This window comes from Toxorhynchites rutilus, chromosome 3, assembly GCF_029784135.1.
Source record: "Toxorhynchites rutilus septentrionalis strain SRP chromosome 3, ASM2978413v1, whole genome shotgun sequence".
Classification (NCBI taxonomy): Eukaryota; Metazoa; Arthropoda; class Insecta; order Diptera; family Culicidae; genus Toxorhynchites; species Toxorhynchites rutilus.
Window position 1 is genome coordinate 142,387,954 of NC_073746.1, and position 24,634 is coordinate 142,412,587.

Consider the following 24,634-nt stretch of genomic DNA (forward strand, 5'->3'; position numbering starts at 1 on the left):
CTTATTTTTGAACCCCATTGATCATCGCCGGGATCCTCTGTTCGTTTTGGTGGTGCTTTGGCGGCATCGTGTGCGTTCAATGACGCCCCAACACAGCCGCAGAAGCAGCAGCGTGAATGCTATCAGCGAGTCGATAGGCATCGCGAGAGGCCAGTAATAATACGAAATCAGTGTATTGTGTTTTCGGAAAGACAGACTGCTCGTTTATTTATAGTGTCATGTGTGATTTTAAGCTTTTTTTCCACTGTTGCTGTTGTGCTGCTGTCCAAATTTGAAAGAATGTAAATAAAACCCCGGCACATGTGCGCGCCGCCGCTTACGAAAGTCGCCAATTATTGTGTTATTTCCTAACAAAAGGTTCCGAGTGGACACTATCAAGGAGGGGTCGGCGTGTGATAAGGCGTTTTCATTTCGGCATTCGGATTAACGTAAAAGATGTGTCAATGTCGGAGCGCTAATTTCGGGACATACAGCGCGAGATGAGAGATCCCTTGCGCCAGCGGTGGATGGTTGGTTTATCAAAATAAACATCGCGTTATTCTGTTTGTGTACTCAACGTTATTGATCTGTTTTTTGTTTGTTTGCCGCTTTTTAGCCATCTTTCGTGTATTGTGTGTATGCACTGTGTAAGCTGGTGGTGAGTTAGAGAAGAAATAACCGAGAAGCGCATACCATCGAACGTGGATAAAGTGTTTTGTTTTCATCTTTCGTATCGAAACGATTGAATGTGTTAGTGGTTGTATTGCGTATTCATTCAGTGGACGGTGCATTCGCAGAAATACTCCAACATCTACTTGATATCTTGGATAAACTTCGCTTACGAGAAACGGAAGGTGAGTGGTAATTATTTATTTATTCTGGTAAAGTATCCGCAGCCAATTAGCTGAATTAGAAATTATTGAACTAGGAGCGTAAATTGCTCTGAAAATGGAGAAAATCTGTGGATCATTGTATTTATACATGCGAACTAGATTCACTCGTAGTTATCCTTTTCATGAATATAGCCAAATCAGCCAGCATACAACCGATTTTAACGCGATAAGATTATAAAAGCCGATCTCTTAGCAAGATTAGGATCTTCAACTAAATTCGTCGGGCCTGAGCCATTTTGTGGATTATCTACATCATGCATGAAATCGGAGCTCAAAACCTGGAAAATATCAATGATTGAAGCCAACTGAATCAACGAATCAATCCAAATTATTCATTACACCTTGTAACAGAATAACACGCAACCTACTCAGCTTGAATAAGGCAGATTTGAGTACATTAACCGGTCTATTGACCGGACACTGTCCAAGCAGGTATCACCTTATAAAAATCGGAAAACTGGCAGATTTTCATTTTATCCAAAATATATATTTTTATTAAGGCTCATATGGCGTCAACCTGACGGGGCCGGGAGTTCAATATTTCGACAATGTTTGCCTTATAACTATGTTAGTAATATGTAACCGATTACTCGCGGTTGGCTCGAGGTTAGTATTACAAGTGTTTTCGTAATTGTGATGTTGCTGTCTCCAATGCTCTGTATCTGTGCCCGACACGGGATACTCCCTATTGGGATGCAGCTGACCATTAATCAGCAACGCCCCCCTAGTCTGTACCCCATATCTAGCGTGGTGCGTCTTCTCGACTCGAGGAATCCATGATATAATGGTCACTAGCCGGCGCAAACATCAGCTCGTGTAGAGTTGTCATGAGCGGTACAACCTTTGGCTCTTGTTGAATCATCAGTGGGCTGCACAACCTTCGGCCCGTGTATCTGTAAAGAGTGTGTGTATGTATTGCCGCGACTAAGTAAAAGTTTATAGATCGGATAGGAGGGATATGAAACAGGGACACAACGAAGGAAACATCATTAAACGTTGACATCGGCGTTTCTGAGGAACAGGTATAGATGAAGCAGAAGATCAGGATCACGGCTACCTAAGATATCCCGGACGGGGATATCCGATTGTCTGCCTTTTGCTCTCAGTGCTCTAGAGAGCTGAGAGCGAGCAGCATGGAATCGGATACACGACCAGACAATATGCTCGATGTCGTGGTAGCCACAATCACATATATTGTTTGCTGCGAGCCCAATGCGATAGAGATGCGTGATGCGTGATGTAGTGATTGGACATAAGCCGAGATATCACGCGAATGAAATCACGACCTACATTCAATCCCTTAAACCAAGCTTTCGTCGAAACCTTAGGGATAATCGTGTGTAACCAGCGACCGAACTCATCTTCACTCCACATGCGCTGCCAACTGACGAGTGTGTCCTGAAATCTGACAGATGATAACTGTGGTTTCTGCAATTTCAAAGTTGAGACTTCGGAACATTTACTGTGTCAATGCAGTACACTAATTCAGTGAAGACTGCGAATTCTTGGAAAGGGCATTCTTATGCCTAACGAGATTTGGTCTGCTGAACCAAAACAGGTAAGGAACTTCATGAAGGAAGTCATACCTTCGTGGGGGGATATGCAAAGTCCTGGTGTGACTATCACTTATTCCCTGAGTGATGGAACGAACTGACACTGCATACATAGCAAACTGGAGGGCACTACAATAGATCAAACTAATGGTCGCAGTGGTACAATGCTCCTACAGAAGAAGAAGAAGAAGAAGATGGTGCTGCCAACGGCCAGTCGAGTTGGCATGAATTCGTCAATGGCAAAATTGCATAATTGAACATTATCATAGAGAGCATAGACAATGACTTACTTTGCATCCATCACATTCATCCAACAATGTTTCATTAACGGCTAGACACCATTAGATTGGCTTCATACTAATCCCCGAGGAAATCTTTCATTATACACCAGTATTTAGAACACCTGCGCACATTCATCTTTGGTGCAATAAGAAGCAATCTCAAGAACTAGCCAGCTTGAATATATTTCTATGAAATACAATCACGCATATTACTACACCGCCTTCTGATGGTAAGATATTTTTAGCATTCACCTTGAGATCTGTCACGACAAAACAAAGTTGTCCCTTGTGTTGGGCTGTGCGTGAAAAACATTTCGTTTATTTTATACTCTCATTTGTTTACATTGAACATTTATTGAACATCCATAGTTTAACGAACCTCCAACGATTTTTGTGAAGTTCTTCAAATTCTCTTTACTAACGAAATGGTCGTGTTAATCAGTTGAAATAAACTCTAGATTGATCCTAATCCCCAATCAAACGCATTTCCCGCCTGTGAAACGACAGCTATTACTATCCGGTTGTACGAGTACTTGTCTTGTCGTTGGCTGGAAGTTATGGACGCGATTAACATATCAAATCGCTCTCTTGGTCTGTGCCACCGTTTAGCTGCTAAATGGGCGTACGAGACAGGTGAAAGCAGCAGAGATGCATTTCGTCTCCACCGATTTAAGCCTTTGATGTATTACGCTTATGACTCGTTCTTCGCATAACGCAGTTCAGCGCAAAAGAAAAGCCTCCAGCTGGAGACGCAATCAGTACCGGTTCCCCCGGTTGTAGTAATCGAAATTAAATCCAGTTATACCGTGTCTAGAAGTTTATCAACACACAAACCGCCGCCAAGTGGCAAAGTCCGTTGCGTGGCGTTTAACGTCATTTTCTCTGATAACGTGCGCTTCCTTCCCATATGGTATGGAGAGTGCCGCAGCTGTTGGTCACCAGATAACAACGCACATCGGGAAAAAACTGGAAATTACTATAAATAATTTCGTTTATCGTTGGCACGAATCCAAATACTGTCATCATATCTTGACATACGCCGACTTCCAAACAAACCAACCGTAGAAATAAATCAACCAACGATTGCAAAATCACTTTAACCCACCAAAACTGCTGGACCCCGCCGCTGCACTTGAAACTTTTGAGTGTTTATCATAACCACCGACAGGAATAGCAAGATATCGCGAGGCGGAAGACCTCTTTGCGTTCAATCATAATAAAAATAAACCTGATGCGACAACGGACGGTCATAAGCGGATCGCATCGCTCGCACCGAAGTGGCCCACGCTGGCGCACCCAACGGGGTGAAGCTTTCAGGAACTATTTATAGATTTGCATTTGTTTTCTTATTATTGTTTTTATTATTCGGTCGCATCACTTCACGCTAGCTTCACGTTGTCCGTTGTCGAAGTTCCAATGTGCCTCATCTATGTGGTAATTTATTCCGAACCTACTAACTGACCGAAGAGAAGACTCTCCACTGCAAATACAGTCGGCTATATACTGCTGCTGGACAATCGATTCGATGAACTGATCCCCATCGGGCGGTAGATGAACCGGTTGTAGGATTTGGCGTTGCATTTTTGGTGGGCCTGTGCCAACGGTGAATCACTTGCGGATAGCAAATGTTGTTTCTACTGTTCGCTCGGAAATAGGTATAATTAGTAATTGTAATAAAATCTAAAACCTTTTAGTTAAATTTAAATCAACATTAAACACTATTTTATATGGTAAGATACTGCTGGATATCCGAAAGCATCGAGATCCGTACAAGGCACTTAATACATCCTTGAATTGTATCAAAAATTAATTGTAATTGTATTGTATCTTCTTCTTCTTTCTTTGTTTTTAAGAGGCTTTAAACTTTGCAGTTCATTCGCCTCTATTCGGGTATTGTATCTGGTCGACAGTGGCTCCAATCCAATTAGCTTGCACCGATCGGAATAAGATAGAAGATTGGTTGGGTCGTTCCATGGAAATCGTCTCAGAGCAAAACGTTGGAAGTTTTTCTGTACCCGTTCCATCATCAAGGTATCAACTAAGAGGAAGGGAAACCAAATAGGAGCAACGTACTCCAAATTGCTACAAACTAACGAATAGTATTTTTTTATCCCATTTATTTATTTATTAGGCATTTTAGCTGTAGCAGAGCCGGGTTTTAATCGTGTACATGTACATATGTTTAGGTTTCTATAAATTGTAAATTACACAGTAGTTAGTAGTAGCCATTTAGGCGTTAAGTTTTCTGTTCCATTACATTATGGTAAATTACACAGTAGTAGCCATTTAGGCGTAAGGGTATTCTTTCTATTGTTCCATTGCAGACCGGACAGCGGAGACAGTTGCTATTGATCATTGTTGGGTTATTTATAGAACAGCAGCCCGATGTTTCTTGCAGAGCAGAGCAGTTGAATGGATAAATCGATCTTTGTTCCACCGTGGATCGATTTCCATCGCTGATGATTGTTGCGTGGACGTAGTTATTCTGTTATGCAGAAATTTGTGTTTCATTTGTATGAGAGCCTCTCTTAAGAGAGGGTGGAGGAGTGTCAAACTACCACAGAAACGTTTCTCGATCCCTAAAACCTTAAAAATATGCTAAGTTTGATTCCATTTGTTTGATTAGTTCTCGAGTTGTTTAGCAACCTTCCCCCCCCCCCTCTTTTTAGAGAAGGGAAAGGAGTGTCAAACCACTATAAAAACATTTATTGCTACCTAAAACCTCCACATGTCAAATTTGGTTCCGTTTGTTTGATTAGTTCTTAAATTAGGCAGAAATGTATGCTTCATTTGTATGGCTGTAACACCCTCCCCTCACCTCAGAGAGAAGGGAGGAGTGTTTATTCACCATAGAAACGTTTCGTGTCCCCTAAAACCTTTGCATGCCAAAATTGGTTTCATTTGCTTGATTAATTCTTGAGTAATGCATGCAGAAATTTGAGTTTCATTTGTTTGGCAGCACCCCCCCCCCCCCTTAGAGAGGAGGGAGGGGTCTCGAACTATCATAAGAACCTTCTCCGACGCTAAAAACCCCTACATACCAATTTTCATGTCGATCAGTTCGGTAGTTTCCGAGTCCATAAGAATTAGACAGACAGACAGACAGACAGACAGAAATCAATTTTCATATATATAGATAAAGCTACTCATTTTTTCAATCTCTATCTCTCTTCATTATTTTTTTTTTCTGAAAATCACATCTACACTAATGTGTCAATGGATGTATGGGAAAAAAGTGACCTTCGAATTTTCAGATGGAACTTGATTAAAAATGTTGTAAATGCAGTACATCTTGACATTTCATGCAATTCTAAAACATTTGGCATCAACAAATTGGCATAAAAAAAATTCGAAAACCCCGATTTCCTTTACCTCCTCCCTGGGTGATTTTTCAGTTTTCAAAAAATTCAAACTTTGACGGCTGTGCGACACTAGTAAATGAAGTCCGCTTGAGCTGATATTTTGCATAGGGTAGATTTTCGTAGGAATCAACACTTTTAATCATGTTCCCTTGGGAAATTCGAGATGGCCATTTTCATTGGCACTCTAATGTACACTAGCGTTATGTACCATGAGCGGTCTTTTAACCGCTGGATAATTATGAGTATTTATAAAGTAAGTCTGAGATTGCCACAAATTTATACTATCCATACTATCGGTATACTTCATATGCTTATGCTCAGTTTGTTTTAGACTAGACATAAAGCGGCAACCGCTGGTAAACCATACGATCTAATAATCATTTAAATTCGAGTAGAGGAAATCAGGATTAACCCGACACCCTAAGGGTTTCCACATATTTCCAAGTCCTCCAATGTTTCTTCGACTTCAAATCGTTACAGAACCTCACTTCAACTATTCATGAACCATTGTACAGTATCTGTTGATCATCTTTTGAGTAGAACACGAATTTTGATAGAATATAAAAACTGATTTTTTTTTAGCCCTTTTGTTTATTTTAGGCTCATTAGCATTTTAGCTGTAACAGAGCCAAATGTTAATCGTGTCACATGTTTATCATATCTATAATTAGCACATTACACAGTTGCCATTTTTCGGCGTTAGAGTATTCCCTTCTATATCATTGCATATGGTACACATTTACACAGTAGCCATTCAGGTGTAAGAGTCTTCCTTCTGTTAGACCGGACAGCGGAGACAGTTGATTAATCATTGTTAAGTTATTTATAGAACAGCAGTCCGATGTGTCTTGCAGAGCAGAGCAGTTTTATGGATGAATCGATCTTATTTCGACCGTGGATCGATCTCCATCGCAAACGCGCAACTTATGTGGCTACGGAGACCCCCCAAAAACTAATGTTTTTAGGTGAAATAAACGGGTAAAACCGACACCTTTAAAAAAACGAATAAAAACTTGTTACAATAATTTCAAAATACAGGTCGGACTCGATTATCCCGAGTATTGATTTTTTTCACTCCGGATAATCGAGTGACGATAAACGAATTTTCTCTTGGTAAACGTAATATAATTATGATTTGCACTTATTTATTAAACGCTTTTATCTAGGTTGACCCGTTTGTATGTTTGTGACTTTGTAATTTTGTCTGTAGCGCTGTACCACATTAATAGAAATTTAACCCCCTTCCTGTTGACCGTTTGATCTTGAATTTGAAACACGTCTTTATCTCTGGTGTCATTATAAAACTGCGTATTCTATGATCTTGAAAATCCAAGATGGCGGCCACTACAAAATGGAGGATTACAAATTCTCTCAGAACCCCATCAGTATGTCTAGCAAATGAAAGGGATTGACTAGTAGAACACAGTTATTTATGAAAAATGCAAATCCAAAATGGCCGCCACCACAAAATGGCGCCATATATATTTTTTCTTCAGAACCTCATCAATATGGGTGTCAAAAGAAAGTTCTCGACTAGTAGAACATAGCAGATAATGAAAAATCCAATTTTAAGATGATCGCAGTCCCCAAACAACTAATTACTTTTTAAATGGTTTCAATTAGGTTGACCTGTTTCTATGTATGTTTGAATGTTTGTAGGGGTGTCCCACATCAATAGAAAATTGACCCCTTTCCTTTTGACTGATTGATTTGAAACAAACATTTAATTCTACTGTCATTATAAAACTGCGTATTTCATGATCTTGAAAAATTCAATTTGGCCGTCGTTAACAAATGGCTGAATAATTTGACTTGGAGAACACGAAACATAATAAACAACATAAATTCAAAAAAATCGCCGCCAATAAATAGTTGACTATGTATTTTTTACAATCCTCGCAATATCGGTATTAAATGAAATGATTTGAGTAATAGAATACAGTACATTATGGAAATATTCCGAAAAAAATAGGAATAAAATAAACGTTGGATATACATTTCCATTATCCACATTTAGTTGTTTCATCATATACCCCACGATTTAATTTTAGTCTCATCATTGCCCTGAATTAATGACGGAACGGATATGATAACTTATAACTGCTACTTGTCTAATTATTTTCTAACTTTTAGTACATTGAACTGTTTAACTTAAAATGTTGTTTTACTTATTTTATTTTCTAGTTTTTAGTAAATTATCTGTATCATTAGTATGCTTCTTTACATTAAAACCATTCAAAAAAAATTTATTTTTATTTTTATTTGTTACCTAACTTTCTTCGGAATAGTTTTTAAATATATGTTCCAAATTTCAGATCAATCATTCAACAGGAACGAGGTCAATTTTCTATTAATTTGGAATAACCCTACAAACATTCAAACATACATAGAAACAGGTCAAGCTGAATGAAACAATTTTAAAAGTAATTAGTTGTTTGGGGACTGCGACCATCTTGGAACTGGATTTTTCATTATCTGCTATGTTCTACTAATCGAGAACTTTCTTTTGATACCCATATTGATGAGGGTTTGAAGGAAAAATATATGGCGCTATCTTGTGGTGACGGCCATTTTGGGTTTAAATTTTTCATAAATAACTGTGTTCTACTAGTTAAGCCCTTTCATTTGATATCCATATTAATGGGATTCTGAGAAAATATGAAATCGGCCATTTTGTAGTGACCGCCGTCTTTCATAAATAACTGTATTCCACTAGTCAAGGCCTTTCATTTGTTACCCATATTGATGGGGTTCTGAGAAAATATGTAATCCTCCATTTTGTAGTGGCCGCCATCTTGGATTTGCATTTTTCATAAATAACTATATTCTACTAGTCAAGCCCTTTCATTTGATATCCATATTGATGAGGTTGTGATAAAAATATATATGGCGCCATCTTGTAGTGGCGGCCATTTTGGATTTGCATTTTTCATGAATAACTGCATTCTACTAGTCAAGCCCTTTCATTTGATATATTAGCTATTCAATATGGAATTATTATTCATTCAAAATTTCCGAAAAACAAAAATAAAATACTCCGGATAATCAAGTCTGAAATTCCTGTATTAAGAGGTTATCTATATACTATGTGGACACTTTAAGAGGGTGTGCAATTGGATTGCTCAGATTTTAAAATACAAAAATGCAAACAGATTCATGTGTTTTAACTGCAAGAAAAGCTGTTTTCTGATGGCTTATTGAGGGCCACAGTTCTCGCTGCTGATGCAGTGCTAGGTTTACGCGATGAATGGTTCTGATTCCGATCTAGAAATCTCAGCCAGCACTTATGTTATTCGTATTGAAAGGATGTTTCACAGTGGTTTTTTTTCTGGCCAACTAAAAAGCCAGACAGTTTTCAAGATCAAACAGGTGATGGATATGTTCCTGCTCCTGGTGCGGAGTACACACACGAGTTTTGATCCCAGGTTAGGTGACCATCTACGTGAGATGGTGTTGAACGAAGGGATACAGGGGAACTTCGATATAACGTACCCTCGATACAATGTCACCTGATATAACGTACACATTTTTGATGGACGAATTTCATGCCAACTCGTCTCAGGTGTTGGCAGTACCATCTCAGATTGCAGTGAAACGTTGTGGGTGTAAAGACATTGCACAATGGTCCAGAAGATGCATTTAAGTGAAAATTAGCATTCAGAGCTCGACAGTTATTCTCCAGACAAAAACTGTCTTCGACAAAGTTGTTACATATGACAGAGCGCTCATTTTCATGTTCCCAAAAATAGGGTGACCAACATTTTCGATGAAATAAGAAATCTAACTTTCTTATCTCTATAGATAGAGGTAAACATAGTTCGACAATGTTGTTGTCCCAGTTCAAGTATGGAAAAGTTCATTCGCTCATTTCTCCACACCTGATTATAAATCACTCTTGTTTCTGCTTGGAATAATCATGGCGAAAAGAATGCAGCAAACAATCTTGAAGATTGCACGATGAATATTCCTTTGGAAGGATCGCACGAAACAAAATAACAAGTGAGTCAAAATAGATTGAATCTGCGTTTATGTATGATTGTTATTTTCCCTTGTGCATATGAAATCCACCTTCCCGTTCATCAATAACTTACGTTAATATGGTCTTTTACGTTGGCTTAGATCGTTTCATACTAGAAACAAAAAAATGTCATTGCAATAGTGCACAGGAAACAACTCGATTTCAACTATCTACCTATATTTTAATGCCGCGATCGAGGCTCAATGAATGCTATTTGAGTGAAAAACGAATGATTTTACAGAGACACTCGCTGGCTCAAGCAAACGTTTCCAGTTTGATTCTATCACCATCTAACGTCATTCCGAGAGGCGAATGAGGGAATGCAAAAGTTTCTGAGAATAGAAGAGCGGAATCGAGACAGTATTTTCCGTTCTAATCGAGAATGAACTTTGCGGAGAGGATAGGTGAATGTTTTCTGTCTCAAATAAAGTGAGGCATAAACGGAGAATAGAAGGGTGAGTTTTATCTGTGAATGAGTGTTGTTGAACAAATTCCGATGCGATTTTGCCCATACCCCAGTTATTTAAAAAATCTTTGTAGAACAATGTTTTTTTTCTATCTCTTGAAATAACCGATATAGGTATTTTCCTAATTTGCGTTGAGGTCACCATTACAAAAATTGTTTTTTTTTGCTCTAACTTTTATATTTAAAATTCTACATACAAACTGTCTTCGAACGACTTTTAGAACATACTGATACAAACATTTGGCGATGCAGAACTCGTCAATATCTCATTCTCATTCAAAGTTATTGATATTTCATCCCAAAAAAATACTTTCTCTGCAATTGTTTGTCATTCTTTCTGGGGCAAACATAAACAAAGTTTATTGGCGGCTTTTAAAAGAACAGAGTTTACTCTACATAATGTGTGATTTTAAAAACTATGTTATTTTAGTTCCTTAGGACCGCCTACTTGTTAAAATTTTTTTCCCTGTAACAGTGCCCTTTACCGATGTATGGGAGTCTTGTTGGTAGTTGCATGAATTATTCATATAATTTACGTTCAGAATTTGAAAACAAATATATTTTTCAGAAAAATAAATTTAATCAATCAAAATCAATTTTAATTTTTTTAGCGTTATTTTTATATTTTTTTAAAATATTTTTTATGAAAAATATCAGATATTTTATATTTAATCAATTAAAATCAATTTTAATTTAATTTTAATTTAATTTTAATTTAATTTTTTTGAGCGTAATTTTTTTATTTTTTTTTTATTTTTTATTTTTTTATATTCCTACATTTAATTCTATGTCTTAAGTTTTGTAGGTCTTAAAATTTTCAAGTTTTTTTTTTCGAAAAAATAAAAAAAAAATACTTAAAATTACAAAAAAAAAACAAAAAAATGCCAGTTCAAAAACTATAAGAACTACATAATTTAGATCAGACTATGAAATGTAGAAAATTGATCAAGTTTTCATTAAAAAATAGCAAACTCAGAAACTCAAAAAAAAAAATGAAACGAAATTGTTTGAAAATTAAAATTAGTTTTTCTCAAAAACATTAATATATGAATATTCCATAAAACTATCAACGAATCTCCCATACATTGGACTATCGGTAATTTTTCTGAGAACTTTTCAAAAATTCGTTTTGAGAAAAAAAAATTTCAAAAATATGAACGGATAGCCTCATGTGAACAGTTTATTTTTACCTTTTTTTTGTTTTTATTTTGTTCAATGACGAAGTTTTTTTTAAACGGATTATATTATTTAGACAATTTTGAACAATTTTTCATTTATATTTTTTTTTTCAATTTGTATTCGTCTCCTATGTCTATCATGATCTTGGTGATGATGGACCATTTTTATTTTTTGTTGTTTTTGTTTTGTATTAGTTAAAACAAATAAAAGTCTACGAAAGTTTTGGCTTCGCGCGTAACACAGATACCGTTCTGAATCATATTTCGGACGCTTTGTTCTAATATCTTGAAATGCTTAATGCACTGATGATATTACTATAAAATTAATATCACAATTGCTTCTTTGGAGTAATCCCTTGGTTTCACTATCATTTCACATGAGAACTACATTTCAATTATAACATAATCGGCAAAAATCTGAAAACTCATTATCGGTTGTGTTTGACGTTTGCTTAGCGTGAGAACGTAGAATTTACCTGTTCATCAGTGTTTAAATTTTTGTCGTGTTTCATCAGTTCTCATCATCATTAACAGTTTACTGTGATTGCTTGGTAGGTGTTTCGCAGTTGACTATAAAATATAATCAAGTGTAATGTAATTTTCGTCCAAAAAATTACGAAATAAAGTGTCCGAAATTTGAATTCAATCTGTCCGAAATTAGATTTTTTTTATAAATAATATCGGGAGTTTGATTCTTATTCGCTTCATTTGAAAAGCATTTCATACGATGATTTTTTTATGTTTTCAATCAAATAGGTACCAAATTTGAAAGCTTAATAGCATATTTAACTAATTTATTTAAAATATCAACCAAATAATACCTGTGCATAAAGTTTAGATCTGTTTCCTGCATCATATGCCTTAAGCGTCCGAAATATGCTTCAGAATGGCATAAAGGATATTAAATTGAAAGTTTTCTAAGTGCCGGTCAAGAAATTTGTCGTTAAGGAAATTTTCTCGATTTCTCTGGATGAGGATATTCATAGTCAATCCAATACAAGGCTGGCGGTTGGACTTGTGCTTTGGTGGACCAAGAGTCTTGTCGGGACCCTATCGGCTCCGTGGCGGACACGACTGGGTATCGGTTTGGGTTGTTTTTGACAGAAATCAGTTCGTTTTTTTTTTTGCTAAACTGGTTTCAATGCAGAGAAAAATAAATTATCGTTTAGATAACTCGTCTTGCTCAAACCTCTATAGATGAAGGAGGCGGGACCATCATCATCATCATCTTTAACATGTTTTTTTTCAGTATGATTTTATTTATGTATTCTTTACATGAATATTTTAACACTTCCCTACATTTCATTGTTTGACCAAAATTGTGTCGTTATTATAGTTTTGGACTTAGAAATATTTTCTAAGAATCAAGAAAACAATTTGGCCTTAAATGAAAGGAACAGGAAAAATATCACCACTTAACCGAATTGTCAGCGTTTAGACACCTTTTTTTGGCAATACTAGAAATTCGACAGGCAGCACCATTTCTGAGAATCATGGGGATCAGCTCTAGAACTATCTACGTAGAAAATGGTACTTCTGATTTGGCTATGTATTCCTCTCTTATTACACTCATCGACCACAAAAACTAGTAGAAAACACAGTAAAAGAGCCTTTCTACACAATTCAATGCTAGAATCGCGAAAAAATATTCTAGATATTTCATGGCCCTTACAGTTTAGTAGTCCGGTTTTGGACCATTCTCTCTACCCGAAGCCAAATGTAGAGAAGTAATTAGATATTGGCAGTTCCATTTGATTCATGGCCTGAACGAGCGATGAGATGCGATGCTCAATAATTGCTGGTTTGTTTTTACGACAATAATAAAATATCGGATATACAGCGGTATCTGCATCAGATAGAGAATGAAGTCGATATTTCTGATCATTCCTTTATGATGATTACTCTACTCCCAATGTTAATAATGTTGGATTTAAAGGGTGTGTCACATCAAATTGCATCACGGAAAAAACGCTGTAGAAATTCGCCCAGTACAGGGAAACTTCGATATAACGTACCCTCGTTATAACGTACCCTCGATATAACGTCACTCCATATAACGTACATTTTACCTCGATATAACGTACACCTTTTCAAAGTGTAAAGGAAATTTTTTTTCAATATTTTTTTTCTGATAGAACAATGAATTGTCTGTATTATGATGCTAAAACAAGTTTTGTACCTTCAATAAATCTCGATATACAGCTGGTTTTGTGATTCCAGATTCTAAATGAATCAGGCTTTAATCAACAGTACGAAGGGAAACATCATGAGAAAGGCTGACTTCGTCTTCTGATTGAAGTTATTCATTAACTTGACTAAAACAGCAACACACTAATGTATTATAGACTACGTTTGTGAGTACTTTATTATGCTTCGATATAACGTACAATTCGTTACAACGTACAATTTTGAAAGTGAAATGTACGTTATATCGAAGTTTACCTGTAGACCGATCCTTTTGAAAATTTTAGACAGTAAAATAAAAACTATTAAACAAATTTTGGCATTTTCTTTTTATTCATACTTCGAGCCCAAGCCCGTATGCTCGCACCTTCCTCTTTACCCCGTCCATAAGGTTCTGTAAAACGTCAGGTTGTAGTTTTTTTGAACAGAAATCCATTTTCTCTTGAAGTCCGCCTCCGATTTGACAACTTTTGGGATCTTCCGGAGGGCCTGCTTCATAATCGCCCAATATTTCTCTATTGGGCGAAGCTCCGGCGCGTTGGGCGGGTTCATTTCCTTTGACACGAAAGTGACCCCGTTGGCTTCGTACCACTCCAACACGTCCTTTGAATAGTGGCACGAAGCGAGATCCGGCCAGAAGATGGTCGGGCCCTCGTGCTGCTTCAATAGTGGTAGTAAGCGCTTCTGTAGGCACTCCTTAAGGTAAACCTGCCCGTTTACCGTGCCGGTCATCACGAAGGGGGCGCTCCGCTTTCCGCAAGAGCAGATCGCTTGCCACACCATGTACTTTTTGGCAAACTTGGATAGTTTCTGCTTGCGAATCTCCTCCGGAACGCTGAATTTGTCCTCTGCGGAGAAGAACAACAGGCCCGGCAGCTGACGAAAGTCCGCTTTGACGTAGGTTTCGTCGTCCATTACCAGGCAATGCGGCTTCGTCAGCATTTCGGTGTACAGCTTCCGGGCTCGCGTCTTCCCCACCATGTTTTGCCTTTCGTCGCGGTTAGGAGCCTTCTGAACCTTGTATGTACGCAGGCCCTCCCGCTGCTTGGTCCGCTGGACGAATGAACTTCACAAATTCAGCGTATTGGCGACATCCCGGACCGAACTTCTCGGATCACGTCTAAACTGCTTAACTACGCGCTTGTGATCTTTTTCACTGACGGAGCATCCATTTTGGCCGTTCTTCACCTTCCGGTCGATGGTTAGGTTCTCGAAGTATCGTTTTAGTACTCTGCTGACCGTGGATTGGACGATTCCCAGCATCTTACCGATATCCCGATGTGACAACTCTGGATTCTCGAAATGAGTGCACAGGATTAATTCACGACGCTCTTTTTCATTCGACGACATTTTTCCAAATTTACGAAAAATTGACAGTGAAGCACGGCCAACGTGATCTATACACTCTTATCTGATTATAAGCGAAAGCTGAAGATATAATTCCTAAAAATTAAATTTCTACAGCGTTTTTTCCGTGATGCAATTTAATGTGACACACCCTTTATTTTCTCTCTTTTCGCGGACAATGAATCATAAACCGTCATCTAAACAACACAGCTATTGTAGGTTCTAATTGCTCGAAAAATCCCAACTTAAATCCTAGCCGGATGGATGGTGGCAGTGAACTTCACCGTCATCCCCCCAAAATGGCACCCGGACTCGGTGTTCCATCTTCATCCTCCGAGCTCACTCACCATCACATTCACTTTTTTTTCCATTAATTCAACAGTCAACAACGCTACCAACAAAGTGTAAATGATGCCTTTCAACAGTTTCTAAAAATATGTTCTTGTTTTTTTCTGTTTCTTTCTTCATTTGCAGAATCTTCATCAAACCGCCGCCACATTCGCAATGGAAGGAAAGAGAGTGCTATTTTGACGAAGACTTGCTCACACCAATCCTTTATCAGCGGCAGTGCAGTTTTTGTCAGACTTTCACGGCAAATTCAGCAGTTATAATCGACGTTTCGTGCGCTGGCCGGCGTATTTTTTTCTCAACAGCCATCAGAAGTTCTAATCCCGGAGTGGAAATAACAACGAAAAAAAGTGTGATACAAAAAAACGCTCGGCTTAAAGTCGTCAGCAAATTGTGTGTTTTTGCAAGGTCAACATTTTAATACATCGAAAACGTGGAGATACAACGGAAATATCCCAAAATAAGTGAAGAATTAATGTAATAGAAGCCATCCCTTTGTGCCAATTTAGTGATATCATCTACTGTTCAACAGTGAAAAATCTCTAGTCAAAAGTGTACTCATTCCCCGAGCCATTTGGAAACATCTCTGATAACAGTGTGCAAATCTAGCAAGAATCTCATAAAGTGTGTGTATATAAAACGTGGTGCATTCAACGAAAAATTCAAAAATAGTATAATTTATAGCCAACGCAAGTGCAAAGCAATTATTTTTACCAAAACAGCTGAGAGAAGCCAAATGTCGATCGAGTTGTAGCGCCGCCATTGGGGAAGGAAGCCGGAAGCAAACGCGCCTGCAACAACTTGTTGTGTTATTCAAGCCGGGAAGTTGATCAAGTGCCAATTCGCGAGGTGTGTGAGAAGTGTCGTTTACTGGCAGCCGCGCTCTGAAGTTCATTCATTATTAGCTGCTACTGATTGTTTGAGGCGCACGAAGACGACAACGTCTCGACGATTTGCTGCAATAAGCAACAAGTGGCTGCGCTAACGCCTCGCTCGGCTTGTTCCGAGTGGTGAATTTCTCGGTTTTTTTTTCTGTGTAGTTGTGCCGATGTTCGTAAGGAATTGTGTGGTGAGTTTCCTTGAACGTATTTATTACTATCCCAGTTTCAGCTGTGGGAGTGTGCGTGCGCTCGCAGCGTTTATCAGCTGATGAATGTTTTGAAATTCAATTGAATGGAATGGGTGGGCAGTGTAGCCAAATCATTGAATAAAACATAAACGATCTCGAAAGAAGTTTTGCTATTCCGTGGGGTGCGGCTTTTTCAATTAGAAACTGTAATTATTGGAGATATACGATCAAAAAATGCTAATGAGTAGTTATGACGAAGTTACTTGTAGAATTTAACGATTGCCTTAGGCGGCTCACACACCGAAGCAATAAGCAACTAGAAATCAGCAATGCGCAACATGAAACAGGAAACATATTGGGCCTGATTCTCCAGCGCGAATGGAATGAGACAACAATGAACTCCTCAAAGTCACATGACCCAGGTCACCGTATCACCGAAGGCGATTGCCCTGACGTGAGAGGTTCATTTTGGAGTAAAATACTCAATGAATTACAAATGGTGCAGTGTTCATTGAAATATATGTCAAAGCTTGTGTTTTTTGCAAAGGCTCTATGTATTCAATGTGTTTCATGAATATATATTTCTTTTATTTTTAAAAAATTTCATTTCTTGTTACAAATATGTACAGGAAATAATTTCGTTCATCTTTATAAATGTTTTCCTCTTATTATAATTGATGAAAAATAATATCACTGGGATAAAAAAAAACAAATAAAAATATATTTTCAAATCTGTTTTTGCATAGTCCCTTTGCATTAATATGAGTGTATGTTATTTCAATTAGTGTCCGGTGCTGATTTTAGCGTAATTATTGCTAAAAGTTTATCGGAAGGTTGACTATTCTTTATAACATTACAGTGAACATTAATTTTATTGTCGCCTCACATAAAAGTCATGAAGGTAAGATATATTTATTATCGCATTCAAATAAATTTAAAAGCTAAATTTCGTTCACAGACAATGAGCCGATAAAAATGATAGTGCTGTCAAGGATCTTGTAATTCCACTGTCCGAAACTGCGCTGTTATTGTTTGGATTCTCACTGGGTGAGCCCGGTGAGCACGCATCTCGCATCTACCTTATGGTCAAGCTGGGTCTTGAAATGGATAAGCACAGATGATACTCCATCCGCAACTACTGATGAAGATGCTCCTCCACTAGTGGATGACACCGAGGATGCCTCACACATGGAAGAAGTTGATTAAACATATACAGTTTTTAACTACTACTAGTAGCTTTTCGTAATTTTTGAAAGTCTGATTTGTGTTTTTGGAGAAAGGAAACGGTATGCTGAATTGAGTTTCTCGTATCAGTTAGGGTCAACTATTGTAAACATTCAATTTATTGTTGTACGCGTTATAACGGCTGCAGAAGATGTATATTCTTGCCATTAGTAATAGCATACCAAATACTTGAACTGACTACATGTTAATAATAAATATAATTTATTTCAAAATGCACAGTTTAAATGGATTGCATTCGAAATTGCCTATTTTTGTCCGAAAATTCTCACAATGTAGATGATGACTACATCTTTGAATCTGGAGTAGTGATTGCCCGTTTGGAACGGCGAATGATTAGAGATCGTTCAAGTCCATTGGAAACACTTAATCCTATTTTTGGCTACCATTACTGGTACTAGTCGATAACAAATGAGGATACGACTTCAAAAGTCACGAAATGGCATGTTTTTCCATTGCAATCGCCCACGAGAATTGAGTGAGTGTTCATGAGAGTTCATTCAAGCTAAAAATCTCACCACAGTCGCCTTCGGAAATTGAGTGAGACAGTTTTTGCGAGCTGTCACTTCTCATTCGCGCATCAGAATCAGCCCCATTTTGTTGTACTTCGCATACCAAAGCAATTCGTGTTGACGACATAGGGCTCTTGCTACACATACATGCAGAGCATCTGTTGGGCAAACATCATTTGTTTACATTAGTAGCTTCTATGCAGCAGAAGCGGATTCATTATCAATCGACGTTCTTGTAGATTATTTAAATATAGTTGCGATCTTTCTATTAGCGTGAAATATTTTATAGAACTAACATGAACTTTGTTAAACAGTTAGGAAAGCTATTTATCGAACAAGAGCTTTTATTTTTACTAGCACCTATTTCGCGACGTTCATTGAGTGACTTTCCTACTAGATTTGAATCGAAAAAAAAAAACAGGAAAGGATTATCAACATGTTCGGACCTAGATTCAAGACACAGAGACTCGGGCTCACGTTCGAATGATTCCTTGTATTTTCCATGAATTACCCAATAGATGGATTTCCTTCGTTTCCGATCAATTTTGTTATAACCATATTTCACTTCTCCGCAGAGCATTCAGCTACCCGGAAATCATATCTGAGGGTTGGTTAATACTTCTGGCTGAATATGCTCTTAATTCCAACATAATCAACCACTTTTTTGGGGGAACAAACCACCGATTAAAGACATCTGCACACGAATATTCATTATAGTTTACTTTTTCACGAGACCAGCATTTTAAGGCAAAAAGCACGAAGTATAAATGGGAGCACACTTTACACAATCCGGCTATACAATCGCAATGTGCAGTTTGCACTCTTTCTGTAAAACTTTTTGAATAATCAATATGCTTCGATTGATATGGATCATAGCCATGACAGAAATTTCTATTTTTCTCCGTATATATGGCTCTGACGCTAAAAGTAAATATTTTTATGTAAAGAGACATATATTTGCATGTTATTAATATAGTGTAGCGCGTAATTTCTACAACTATTTCGCTAACAAAGCTCAATCTTGTCGATCCATATAAATCCTATGCAGCGATCTCTTTTGCCTGCCCAACAGATCACATATGCACGCTGCAAGCGCCTATTGAGCTTCGTTTACCAGTTTCGAGGAGCATTGATTTTCAGACGAATGGAATGAACACGTTTTTAAAGTTCAAATTATGAATGAAAATTATCTTCTCCGTATCAAATAAGTATTCTATTTGAACTAAAATATTAGGCTGTCAAAAAAGTCCTGCGGTATTTTTTTTCATCATCTGTTTTAAGTCAAATATGCGCCGTTTTGTTCGATGACTTGTTCCCAACGAGATGCCAACTTCATAATACCCCTGTTATAGAAGCTCGCTTCCTTATTGGCAAAAAACTCGGATTGCCAATTTTCACAGGCCTCTTTTGTGGCTAACTTCTGACTACCTAGCTCGTTCGCCATGGACAAAAACAGGTAATAGACACTTGGTGCAAGGTCCGGACTATACGGTGGATGCAAAAGAACCTCCCATCCGAGCTCCCGGAGCTTCTGGCGCGTCACCGAAGAAGTGTGTGGCCTGGCGTTGTCCTGATGGAAGACAATGCGGCCTCTGTTTTTCAAAGATGGCCTCTTCTTCATGAGTGCTACCTTCAAGCGGTCCAGTTGTTGGCAGTACAGGTCCGAATTGAGCGTTTGGCCATAGGGAAGCAGCTCATAATAGATTATTCCTTGACAATCCTACCAAACACACAGCAGAACCTTCCTGGCCGTTAATAAGGGCTTGGCCACCGTCTGAGCCGCTTCAGCGGGCTTCGACCACGACCGTTTGCGCTTCACGTTGTCGTAAGTGACCCACTTTTCATCGCCAGTCACCATCCGCTTCAGAAACGGGTCGATTTTGTTGCGATTCAGCAGCGATTCACATGCGTCGATACGGTCAAAGATGTTTTTTTGCGTCAACGTGTGTGGCACCCATACATCGAGCTTCTTTGTGAATCCAAGCTTCTTCAAATGGTTAATAACGGATTTTCTCTTTATTTTGCTCCATATTTGCGACACTATAACTCACGAACGACTTAACCAAACAACAAGCTATAGTATGACTCGATACAATGAATACAACTAGAACTACGCGCTTACAACGACACCTCGCGGAAATACCGCAGGACTTTTTTGACAGCCTAATATAAGCGAGCGCCGCTCGGAAATTCACTCAGTTATAATTGAACAGCGATTGGAGCATGTTGTCGCTGTTGTGGTGAAGCTAACTTCGTTCATCATGAAAGCGCTGATGAACGGTGTCACCAAGAGCCTGTTTGTCCACCTTAGGCCAGAGGACAATCCATCGGGAGGAAAGTGATGCCACTGAAAAGACGACCAAGAAAGCAACAGCATCGAAAATTGGTTCCGCTTGAGGCATCGGATCAGCCACCACATACACATACACGCGCGCAGCTCTTTTCGTTTGGTGGTTATCGAGCATCAAGAGTATCTGGAAAGATGTCATCGTTGCTGCAAAATAATCTGCCAGTTCCCCTTGGAATTGAAAATTACATTCAAGCGAAAGAGTTCATTTTAATGTTACCTATTCATATAATACTGCGATCAAATGCATTTCGTTTAGTGATTTTTCAATCAAGTGCAATTAACAGGAAAGCTTCTGAAGGTTATTCTTCCCCATCAGTAGAATATTTTCGTATCCAGTATTGGATGCATAAACCTTGTGCCTCCAACGAAACGCTCTAGTTTTCGAAGTCCCCCAAACATTCATTTATTCATTCATTCAGAATGGATTCAGATTCAACTTCAAACAAATGATCACTAAATCAACGATAGTCATATGTCAACCTTGGGGTTATATCACAGATACAACCCACGTCCTGTTTTTCCTGTATTATGGTGCATATTTTTCGAAGACAGACTGTTTGAACATTAACAAATCTAGCTAGTCTAATGATTTTTTTTAACTCCTTTATATTGTGATGGAAGCTTCAGTTATCCTTCAGGGTCAACTCTTCTTAGATGATTAAGAACTAGGTAGTGCGGATGGAATCAAAACGGCTGTCAAAGAAGATCCAATTGAAATGTCAAAAGAGATCCAAAATATCAAGGGCAAAAATATTGAAAATTTTAAAATGAACGAACAACACTTTTCCGTCAATTGTTTAATTAACCATTGCATTTCTGAAAGAGCATCTCGGCATTTCACTGAGCAACGCATTTTTAATGTCCCCTTTCATTGACATAACGTTTTTCCTTACGAAATAAAAACAAACGAAGTTAGAGTCACATAAATGTGTACTCCTGCGATTTGAAAATATTCGATAAACAGTGGAACGAAGAGATGCCAGATGATTTAAAACAAAAGTCTGCAAAAACATGTGAATGTCTGTTAAAAATGTGGAAAAATCTGTAAAAGTGTGCAGATATATAGAAATGTTTTTTAACGTTAATTTTCACATATTCATTAATACTTTGTACATCGCGATGCACGTTAGATTATATTTTGTATATATATATATATATATATATATATATATATATATATATATATATATATATATATATATATATATATATATATATATATATATATATATATATATATATATATATATATATATATATATATATATACAGCCATTCCATGCCAAACCGATATAGTGGTTCTCAGATTTTCTTCAAAAGTGGTAATTTTGTTCTTTATCGCAAAACATAGACCCTTATTATTTTATTTTTTTCATTAGGGTGCCCATTTCCAATTTAACCCTTTGCGGTCGTATGGTCGTATTAAATTTGGGCATGGGTATCGTACTGGTCGGAATTATTTTTCCTTGAAAAAGCATTGATACATGCAATATTATGAAAAACAAAAATTTGTTTCTATTTTTTTGTTAACTATATATGTATTAACTACTTCAACATAAGTTCAACCAGTAGTTACTCAAATAATGATTTTCTGCGTATCCGAAATGATCAGAATTTTTCACTTCAGATGAACAAAGATTTTGTCGCTTGTGACACTTATGCGATTTTTCAAATAATATGAGACATTTATGTACAGTAGTTCTGATACTTATGGAAAATCTTTTCCATCACCCCAAAGTGTTACAATGGCTAAATCCTGCTGTTATGATTTTGTCCCGCATTCCTATGCATTCAAAGCACTGTGTGTTGTTTTGTGTGGGTGACTACTTTGTTTGATACTGAATACCGTTATATATTGCTCATAAGAACACCGTATTGATTCGTGAACAGGTTCATTAGACATTAAGCTTCGTTTAGGAAAGACTGGTACTTGGTTGAGTAAAATATAAGATAAGCATGGTTTCTTGCTGTGGTGGCTGAGAGCAGACAAACGACCACAAAGAGTTAAGGTGATCCAAATAATCTTTTTTTTTTCCACTTTTTCCCACAAATGGCTTTTTTCAAAAAAAAACATTACTTTCGAACAACTTAACCGATTTAGATGATCGACATATCAAATTGGAGCCAGTGAGCTTTAATTAAAAAACAGGAAGTGGGTTATATCTATGGTATAACCGCAAGGGTGACGTAGGACTATCGTTGATTTAGAGATCATTTGTTTGAAGTTGAATCTAAATCCATTCTGAATGAATGAATAAATGAATATTTGGGAAACTTCGAAAACGAGAGCGTTACGTTGGAGGAACAAGGTTTTATGCATCCAATATAGGATACGAAAAACCTTGTTCTGAAGAATAATCTTCAGAAGCTAACCTGCTAACTGTACTTGATTGACAAATCACAAACCCAAATGCATTATATGGATATTTTATGGATGGAAAACATTAAAATAAACTCTTTCGCTTGAACGTAATTTTCAATTCCAAGGGGAACTGGCAGATTATTTTCCAGCAACGATTAGATATTTCCACATTTTCCTCGATACTGGAAGCCCACCAGTGGTTAATACTAACTCGATAACCACCTGTTAATAGTACTTGATTGAAAAATATTTGGTCACAGTGTTATATGGATAGAAAACATTCAAATAAACTCTTTCACATGAATGTATTTTTAAATTCCCAGAGGAACTGGCAGATTATTTTCCAGCAATGATTAGATCTTTCCGGAACTTTCTCGATGCTGAATGGCATCCAAACGGAAAGAATTCTGCGCGTGTATGTGTCGATCCTTCGCCGTCCACCTCCTTCAGCACGTTAGGCAACGATGTTGTCTTGTCGATGTCCTCACGAAAAATGAATGTGTCTCACCACCAGAATATCGCTTAAGTATGCTTTTTGTGTGTGATTGAATCGAGAGAAGGTGTGGTTTACGATGGCAATTTGGAAGGCAAACTAGAGGGGAATGAACTCTCTGAGCTCGGAACTTTCGGCGACTGAGCAATAATCGATTGCGGGCGCATACAATATTGGATACGGAAATATCCTACTGATGGGGAAGAATAATCTTCAGAAGCGATCCTGTTAATTGCGATTGATTGAAAACCCACAAAACCAAATGTATTTGGTCACAGTGTTACATGGATAGAAAACATTCAAATAAACTCTTTCGCATGAATGTATTTTTAAATTCCCAGAGGAACTGGCAGATTATTTTCAGTAACGATTAGATATTTCCACATTTTCCTCGATACTGGAAGCCCACCTGTGGTTAATACTAACTCGATAACCACCTGTTAATAGTACTTAATTGAAAAATATTTGGTCACAGTGTTACATGAATAGAAAACATTCAAATAAACTCTTTCACATGAATGTATTTTTAAATTCCCAGAGGAACTGGCAGATTATTTTTCAGAAATGATTAGATCTTTCCGGAACTTTCTCGATGCTGAATGGCATCCAAACGGAAAGAATTCCGCGCGTGTATGTGTGTGTAGCGATGTCTTCCCGGGGAACCGTTTGTGGCATCACTCTCCTCCTGATGGATTCCCTTCTGGCCTAAGGTGCACAAACAGGCTCTTGGTGACACCGTTCATCCGCGCTTTCATGATAAATGAAGAGCTTCACCACAACAGCGACAACATGCTCCAATCGCTGTTCAATTAGAACTGAGTGGATTTCCGAGCGGCGCTCGCTTATATACCAATTGGTGATTTCAATAGCCTGTTTTGAAAGCAATTTTAACACTATTGAAACAAGTTTTTGGATCACAAAGTAACAAGTATAGAACGCGTAGACATTTTATCTTTCGAATGAAGTGTTTATCATACCATTTCGTTCAGTTGTTTAG

At 37.7% G+C, this 24,634-nt stretch overlaps 1 protein-coding gene across 4 annotated transcripts in view; it reads left to right on the forward strand.

Annotated features, from left to right (window-relative positions):
- Window positions 1–24,634, forward strand: part of LOC129779928 (cGMP-dependent protein kinase, isozyme 2 forms cD4/T1/T3A/T3B) — a 502,476-nt gene that overhangs the window by 11,579 nt on the left and 466,263 nt on the right. For 3 of the 4 annotated variants that reach the window (XM_055787708.1, XM_055787707.1, XM_055787710.1), the window contains exons 2-3: window positions 596–833; window positions 15,736–16,678. The gene's annotated coding sequence lies outside the window, so the exon portion shown is untranslated. Of the gene's footprint in view, window positions 1–312; window positions 510–595; window positions 834–15,735; window positions 16,679–24,634 lie in introns of those variants that run through there. The other variant, XM_055787709.1, reaches the window with a different exon arrangement.